The sequence below is a fragment of the Notolepis coatsorum genome (assembly GCF_963971535.1).
Source record: "Notolepis coatsorum genome assembly, chromosome: 8".
Taxonomy (NCBI): Eukaryota; Metazoa; Chordata; class Actinopteri; order Aulopiformes; family Paralepididae; genus Notolepis; species Notolepis coatsorum.
In genome coordinates this window covers 96,689,070-96,698,130 of record NC_140172.1, presented here as the reverse complement: position 1 = coordinate 96,698,130, position 9,061 = coordinate 96,689,070, and the positions used below count along the sequence as shown (strand labels likewise).

The following is a 9,061-nucleotide window of genomic DNA, read 5'->3' as shown; positions in this document are numbered from 1 at the left end:
ATCAGGATGCGCGTTGTATCCGGAAGGAGGGGGGGCGGGGGGCAAGGAGCCCTTGACGACAGCTCATCAGATTGGCACTGGCACTGTCAGAGCAGACCCTGCCATCCTTCATGCTGTCTCCCTCTCTAGCTTCCAGGCAGGCGAGGCATGGCTGGCAGACTGGTGCTTCCTCTCTCTCTGGGCTTTAACCCCTTCAGCCACCCTGCAGGACAAGCCTGGCCCAGGCTGATAAACAGCCACGGTCCAACCTCGGCGTGACAGGGCCCCTTTAAATGGAGTCCGTATCAGCTGTAATTAATTCCGGGGTCATGGATAGAAACCAGCATAACCTGAGGCTAATGTCACTCATGGGGGGGATGACGAGTGCAGTGCACATCCGTCCAAGTGCCCATCCACACTTAACAAGTTGGAATTGGAGAGAATATTACATCAGAGGCAACTTTTAACATAGAGACATGGGAATGGAAATCATCATTAACCCGCTCACTGCCGCACTACCAAACGGTTAACCCTTTCACTGCGACAATACAGAAGGTTAACCCTTTCACTGCCACACGGCATAGGGTTAACCCTTTCACTACCATTAACCATCTGTAGTGTGATAGTAAAGGGTTAATCTGCTGTAGTGTGGTAGTGAAAGGGTTAACCCATTAAATCTGTCCTGTTTGCCTCCTGAGTGATTCTTGATGCGTTCTGTGCCATTTCTTTCTTCTTGATTGACTTAAAGATAGAATATGTAATGCAGTCAAACAGCAACCTCTGCAATAGAGCCCCACTTGGTATTCTTTACACTGTTTACATTTTTGGTCTAATGTGTGGGTTGGAGTTCAGTAAGAATAGGGCAGGGGTTGCTGTCGCTGGTCACACCTCAGGCTTTGCCAAGAGAGGTCTGGCAGAAATTCACAGTATCAACTACAGTATATAGCTATATTACGGAAACGTATTGCTGCCACACCAGAAACAGAAAAAAAAGATCAGTATCACGTTATAACGTGATAACTTATTGTTTTAACATAAAGCGTTTCACGTTATAACGTGATAACTTATTGTTTTAACATAAAATGTTTCACGTTATAACGTGATAAGATGGTATCACGTTGGTATAAGCGCAGTGCAAAAAACACAACAGCAATGACCAAATACCACTGATAGATGTCGCCAAAACAAAAACAAACAAAAAAAGGATCCTGTAGATGACTACTTATGTTAGTGTTTGTGATGACCACTTTAACATCTGTTAGTGTTTGTGAAAAACAGTGGATTTCCAAGACTTCAGAGTGTGATTATATTGGACGACTTGACATCTTGCACACACCACCCACTGTGTATATGATGTCGTTCCCTCTTTAGGACCAATGTGTTCTCTGTAGCTCTGAGTCCTATAGGATAGCGTTGCTGCATCGCATCATTTCGCACTCTGGCCATGTCCCCCCCCCCATTTATTATGCTAGATATTGCTCTCAGCTGGAGAGGATTTAGGATAAGAATAATTTATTCCTACTTTCCAGACCAATATAAACAAAAGCGGGCGATTGCTTGGACACAGCGCGTAGGGGGGATTTGTAAGAGAGCACTCAGCCAGAAGGGAGGCTTGGGTGAGAGCGGCGGGGCAATCAGAAGTACTCCGGAGTCCGGATACAGGCCAACATCAACAGCCCCTTAGAGCCGAGGCTAATGTTTGACATTCCTGTGTTACTTAAGCTAAACACTGGGGTCTAGCTGTACAGTATAATGCCGGCCCTGTGTAAATAGCAGTGAGCCTGGCTAGAGTATCACTTTTCTCTGTCAGCCTCCCCTCCCAGAGACTAATGGTTTCCTCATTGTACATGACTGTTGCTTTAAATAAGACACAGTTCCTTACCTCAGACGTTCAGAGAGCTTGCTTTCTAGTGAGCTAAATGGTGCCATTGTTGTCGTTTTGTCCCCCCGCCCTCCTCCTGCACATTAATGTCTTCACTCCCGTCAATAGTTTTTGACGTTTTGACACGTTTTGTTTTGATTCAAGGAATCGGGTAGGAAAGTGTATCTGACGTTACAGCGAACTAAAGCTCTGTAGACCTGTTCATACTCACACCCCACTGCTCACTATCCATTATTACCCTTGATTACAGCAATAATTGAATCTCTGAGCTCATGCTCACCTGGTAAAACAATAATCTACCTATATTTGTAAACTATTAGGCCTGCCGATCGCACACCAGCACCGCTCCCAACTGCCACGTGTCACGCTGTAACAGAATACAAAGCGGGCTTATCCCCCCTCACCCTGTCCACGTCCGCTTCTTAAGCCCCAGTACACGGGGAAAGAACCTCCTAGATTTACTAGTTCTTTCGCTTCCCTGAATGTGGTTGCTTTACGCACGAGACCCAGGTGTAAGTGCACTATGATCACTTATCAGTGATGTGAAAGACAGCTCTGATTTGTTTTATGTGCTAGAGATGGGTTTTCCTTTCTTTTTTTGCATTATTTGTTAGCGTCCCCCCCCCCCCCCCCCCCCACCATGTTGGAGGAGTGAGTGTGGAGGAACGTCAGGTGTATTAGGACGTTCAAATTGCCTCTGCCCTGCCTGTCGGGCTTGATCCATCTTTTTTTCTTTTCTTTTACTTTGCTCATTATAAATATATTTCCATTTTATTACATTTTCTTTTTCACACCGCCCTTTGTAGCTTTGTGAAATTTGCATACCTTTATTCTTCAGCAGGGAAGGGGGGGTAATGACAGCGATTTTTTTCCTCCTCTCTACAGTATCTCTCTCTCTCTCTCTCTCTCTCTCTCTCTCTCTCTCTCTCCCTCCCTCCCTCTCCATCCCTCGCTCTATCCCTCTTTCTCCCTCTCTCTCTCTCCCTCTCTCTCTCTCTCTCTCCATCCCTCTCCATCCCTCTCTCTATCCCTCTTTCTCCCTCTCTCTCTCACCCTCCTCTCTCTCTCCCTCCCTCTCCATCCCGCTCTCTCACTCCCTCTTTCTCCCTACCTCTCCGAGCCACTAGCTTGCGTGACGCCTCATTTAGCGGCACCTGCTAAAGAAAAGCGGCAGGCACCGGGATGAGAAGTGAAAGAGAGCAGTTGATTAAATCATCATCAAGTCACCGGCGCCGAAAGTCAATCCTGCCCGCCGTCTCCAATGATATCCTTTTATCTTAGAGTAATGAGCTATGGCACTTTTGCATTCGGGTAATACGATGAGTTCTATTAGCGTGTTCCATTTGCTTCACAGGCACAAGGGCAAGTCATTCTAGTCGGCTTCCTGTCTCAGCCAGGGGAGAGAGGGAGCAGGATAGAGGAAGATGGAGGGAAGAGAATGGAAAGAGAGAAAGAAAAGCATTTAATTTAGGCATAAAAACATTGAACATAATGTATGGATCACAATACAGTGGATTATTTTTAACTCTTCACCTGCCTGGCTCTCTATTGTGTTTTGTGTGTGTGTGTGTGTCTGTGTGTGTGTGTCTGTGTGTGTGTGTCTGTGTGTGTGTGTCTGTGTCTGTGTGTGTGTCTGTGTCTGTGTGTGTGTGTGTGTCTGTGTGTGTGTGTCTGTGTCTGTCTGTGTGTGTGTGTCTGTGTGTGTCTGTGTCTGTGTGTGTGTGTGTGTGTCTGTGTGTGTGTGTGTGTGTCTGTGTGTGTGCAGGCAGGCAGAGAAGTGGCTAATGATGAGTGCTTGGTCACATTACTCTTGAAAAGTTGAACAGCAGCTAACACAGTTAATCAGATCCTCTCTGCTGCGGCGTTAGCCGTGTGTGTTACTGTACGCTACATTATGTAGTATTTATATGACTGTAGCTACCTTACTGAGTGTAGGCGACATTATGTACTATTTATTATATTACTATAGGCGACATTATGTAGTATTTATATTACTGTAGGCTACAGTATGTAGTATTTATATTACTGTAGGCTACAGTATGTAGTATTTATATTACTGTCGGCTACAGGAGAGAGTGGCACACATTATTTTCCTTGATGTACTTCTTAAATCTGTATTTACTTGATGTTGTGATATTTTGTAGAAGCCTGTTCCAATATGTTATAGTTCTATAAATTACTTATGCATTATTTCTATATTACATGCACTGCGTCATGTAATCAACATCTCTCTTCCATTCCCCTCAAGTCTTCTTCCAGATGACAGTATAGTATGGATGGTGTGGCAGCAGCCAATCAGTGCACTGTATTAACGCGTGGGGGGAAGGAAGGATGGAGGGAGGTAGAGAGAGAGAGAGAGAGAGACAGAGAGAGAGAGAGAGGGAGAGAGAGAGAGAGAAACAGGGGGGAGAGAGAGAGAGAGCGAGAGAGTGAGAGAAAGAGAGAGAGAGAGAGAGAGAGAGAGATGAGAGAGAGAGAGAGAGAGAGAGAGAGAGAGAGAGACAGGGGGAGAGAGAGAGAGAGAGAGAGAGAGAGAGAGAGAGAGAGAGAGAGAGAGAGAGAGAGAGAGAGAGAGCTGAGGAAGCGTCTGAACGAGTGTTTGCCCCGGTGTGTTTATTGCGTCTACATAATGTATGAGCTGCTGGAGCTGACCATCATGGCGGTGTGCCGGCGGCCCCTGGGGCCCCGTGTGGGACAGGCCTGTAAATTGGATGCCGTGGCTCCTTGCTGAGCTCGCAGGGCCCCTCGTTTACCTGTCAGCCCGAGGAATAGAGCCACGAGGCCCCCAGTCTGCTATAGCTTTGAGCTCTGCAGGGCTAACGGATCAGCAGAAAGACAAGTAAAGAAAGAGAGAGGGCGGGGGGGGTGGAGAGATAGAGGGAGGGAGGGAGGGAGGGAGAGAGAGAGAGAGAGAGAGAGAGAGAGAGAGAGAGAGAGAGAGAGAGAGAGAGAGAGAGAGAGAGAGAGGGGCCTGCTCCCAGGGCTGTCAATCACTTCATGCTGGCAGAGAGCTCTGCTTTAATCGTCACCCCCAGCCTCACAAACACACACACACACACACACACACACACACACACACACACACACACACACACACACACACACCCTGCACCAACCCCTGCCCGTATCCCCCCCCCCCCAGTGCCTTCTTCATTAGCGACTCCAGTGCTTCTCCGCGCCTCAGCCATATGCACGGCTTCGAGGGCCGCCGGTCACCCAGTATCACACTAATTACTTGATAAAGAATTAAGTGGACCTTGAAATTGAAATGAGAAGGAAAACTGGAATCCAACCACTTTTTTTTCTCCCTCCCTTCATCACAAAGTTATTTTTACCAATTCTCTATTCTGTCTGTTCCTCAACCAAATTCCAGTGCTGGTGGTGGTGGTGCTGATGGTGGTTGTGTTGTTGTTGTTGGTGGTGGTGGTGGTGTTAGTGGTAGTGGTAGTAATGGTGGTGGTGTTAGTGGTAGTGGTAGTGGTAGTAATGGTGGTGGTGTTAGTGGTGGTGTTGTTAGTAGTGGTGGTGGTGTTAGTGGTAGTGGTAGTAATGGTGGTGGTGTTAGTGGTGGTGTTGTTAGTAGTGGTGGTGGTGTTAGTGGTAGTGGTAGTAATGGTGGTGGTGTTAGTGGTGGTGTTGTTAGTAGTGGTGGTGGTGTTAGTGGTAGTGGTAGTAATGTTGGTGGTAGTAGTGGTGGTGGTGGTAGTAGTGGTGGTGGTGGGGTTAGTGGTGGTGTTGTTAGTAGTGGTGGTGGTGTTAGTGGTGTTGTTGTTAGTAGTGGTGGTTGTGTTAGTGGTAGTGGTAGTAGTGGTGGTGGTGGTGGTGGTGGTGGTGGTGGTAGTAGTGGTGTTAGTGGTGGTGGTTTTACTGTTAGTGGTAGTGGTGGTGTTAGTGGTAGTGGTGTTAGTGTTAGTGGTGGTGGTGTTAGTGGTGGTGTTGTTGGTAGTAGTGGTGGTGGTGGCAATAGCATAAATCTGCAGTGCCGCAACCCCATACATAGGAGGGGCCTGTACTGTGCGTTGGGGGACTGTACTGTGCGGTGCACTACTGTGCATGCGATTCATAGTGCAAGCACTACAAGCAAATAAGTTTGTATGAGTTTCTAGCTCTGGTTTAACATTCATTCTTCTTCTTTGAAAAATAACCAAATATGTCTTTCAGTGAAAATGTAAGTATCTTAGGCCGGGGCACCTTCGCTATTTTGGACATTAGGGCCTATTCTCCGTCTGTAATTTGCTTTAGTGGTGAGCTAACGTTAGCTCCGGGATTACAGCTGGGGGCTAGTTCTGCACTAACCTAACGTTAGCTAGCTAACGCACGTTAGCTAATATTACCTGTAAACACCAAACTAATGCTATGTGAATGTGAAGTTGCTATTATTTTGGCCCACGTTTTGACTACTTTATTAATGTTGAACTAATGTTAAAGCTATGTTAAACATGAACCATTCTCACAAGGTGTTCAACTTCACATTCTCTGTTATTGTATAGTAGCCTACTGTATATTTGTATGTCTCTAAATGTCTTGATGAATTGAACATTAATTTAAGTACCTGTATTATTCAGTACATTCAAATTAAACTTCTTCAACTTGAACCTGTGTGGAATGTGTATCTGATCATCTGTGTGTGATGGAGGAGATATGGTCAGCTGCCCGACAGAGCCTTTATCCTATCCTCTGATGGAGGCTGTGTATGTTTGAACTGTAAAACCCCACAGTCAGAGCTACTGTACCAGATCGGTCTGAACTGTAAAACACCACAGTCAGTTGCGGGGAGGAAACTGGAGGAAACTCACAAAGACACAGGGAGAACATGCCAACTCCACACAGAAAGTACATTCGAATAGAATATTTGCATCTCTGTGCATCTCTTAATCTCTTATCAAACCCATTGTGTTTTACTGATATATACCATATAAACCATTAAGAGTGGGTGTCAGACAAGAGGGAAGACTGTCAGGTTTTAAACTGTGGATACCAAACAGAAGGTAAAGATTACTTTGAACTGTAGGCCCTACAGTAATCCAGAACTATTTCATTGCACTGTAAATAAACTGATTTTATAGTATGTCACATCATTCATGTCTTTCACATTCTACTAAACTGAATCAAACCATAAACAAGGTGGCCTGTTGGGATGTTAGATGATAGATCCTAATGTGAAAAACTGGGGGACCCTGATGTAAACAAGATGAAAGTCTTTCTCTGGTCTGCATCCCCTTAACAAAGGGTTAACCTGCTGTTGTGTGGCAGTGAAACTTACTTACTTACTTAGGCCCATCGCTCCCAATGGAGCATAGGCCATCTACGACTTTTCTCCATCCAACACGGCTTTGGGCTGTCCTTTCTGCCTCCCCCCAGGTAGTTCCTTGTCTCTTGAGCTCCGCCTCAGTGTCCCGCCTCCAGGTGTTCTTAGGCCGCCCTCTCTTCCGCTTCCCTTGGGGATTCCAAGTCAGGGCCTGTCGTGTAGTACTGGTAGCCGGTTTCCTCAAAGTGTGGCCTATCCATCCCCACTTTCGTCTCAGGATCTGCTTCTCCACTGGTTCCTGTCTTCCTTTCAGCCATAGTTCCTCATTCTTGATTTTGTTTGGCCACCGGATCCCAAAGATGCGTTTCAGACAGCTGTTTATAAAGGTCTGTATCTTCTGCAATGTTCTTTTCGTCATTCTCCAAGTCTCTGAACCGTAGAGAAGGACAGATTTGACATTTGAATTGAAGAGCCGCACTTTGGTTGTCATGGCGATGTCCTTGGAGGACCAGATGTTCTTCAGAATGATGAATGCTGCTCTGGCTTTGCCTACTCTTGCTGTGACGTCGCCATCTGTGCCGCCCTTCTTATCCAAGATACTGCCTAGGTAAGTGAAGGAGTTGACTTCCTGTATGGATTCATCACCTACTGTGACTGTGTTGTTGGTAGAGGTGTTGATCATCATTAGGTTGGTTTTCTTCCTGTTTATTCTCAACCCAGTCTCAAGGGATGTAGTTGCCAGCTTGGTTGTCTTGTCCTGCATCTGGTTGTAGTTGTGTGACAGGAGAGCCAGGTCATCAGCAAAGTCGAGGTCATCCAGTTTTGTCCATAGGGTCCACTGTATGCCGTTTTTATTTCCTTTTGTGGTGGTCTTCATAATCCAGTCTATGACTAGAAGGAATAGAAAGGGCGATAGGAGGCATCCCTGACGCACACCGGTCTTGACCTCAAAACTCTCTGACAGTTGGCCTGCATGTAAAACTTTGCATGATGTTCCTTGATAGGTGTTTTGAATCAGAGTGATGATTTTCTTTGGGAGTGAAAGGGTTAACCTTATGTGTATTGTCGCAGTGAAAGGGTTAACAGTTTGGTAGTGCGGCAGTGAAAGGGTTAACACTTGTGTGTATTGAGCTGTACTGTAAAATGTTCAATCAATTAATCAATCGCAAATGTAACAGTTGTAGTGATTGTTAATTGTACATAATTCACCCACGGAACTATTGTTAGGAACAAGAGTTCCGCCCGAACATTATATGAGGTGGCACTACCTGCCACCACAGGTCAGTCGACTGCAAGCAACGTAGAGTAGCATGTTGTGTTTGTCTCACAAATAAATGCTGTTCGCTCTACCTCGAGCTACCGTCTCCGACTCCCATCTCTCGGCACTACACTGGTGACCCCGACATTGGTCTCGCTGAAGTATCAGGGACCGAACCGAACATGGCAAACGATGCCGTTATTCTTCGATTGCCGGAGTTTTGGGAGCATTCTGCTGCGGCGTGGTTCGCTCAAACAGAGGCGCAGTTCGCCCTACGAGGGGTTGACGACGACGCCGCGAGATATTACCACGTCGTCTCGAGCCTCGGGAGCACTACAGCGGCGAGGACGGTAGGCTTCATAACAGCTCCGCCTGCCCGGAATAAATATGAGGCGTTTAAGACGCACCTACTCAGAATATTCGAGTTGTCACAGTCAGAGCGGGCCCGACGCTTGCTGGCTATACGAGGCTTGGGGGACAGCAAGCCTTCGGAGCGCATGGAGATGATGTTAAACCTGCTGGGTGCAGAACGGCCTGATTTCCTGTTTATCGAACTGTTTCTCAGGCACATGCCGCCACACGTGCAAACGGCACTTGCCAATACAGCGACTACTGATCCCCGTGCTTTGGCAGAAGAGGCAGACCGCTTCTACCTGGCCACTTGACACTTTGCCCCAGGGCTAATAGCCTCGAC

The 9,061-nt window shown here is 46.7% G+C and overlaps 1 protein-coding gene across 1 annotated transcript in view; it reads left to right on the top strand.

Moving 5' to 3' along the window:
* auts2a (activator of transcription and developmental regulator AUTS2 a) overlaps positions 1–9,061 on the top strand; it is a 537,648-nt gene that overhangs the window by 238,903 nt on the left and 289,684 nt on the right. The window lies entirely within an intron of this gene.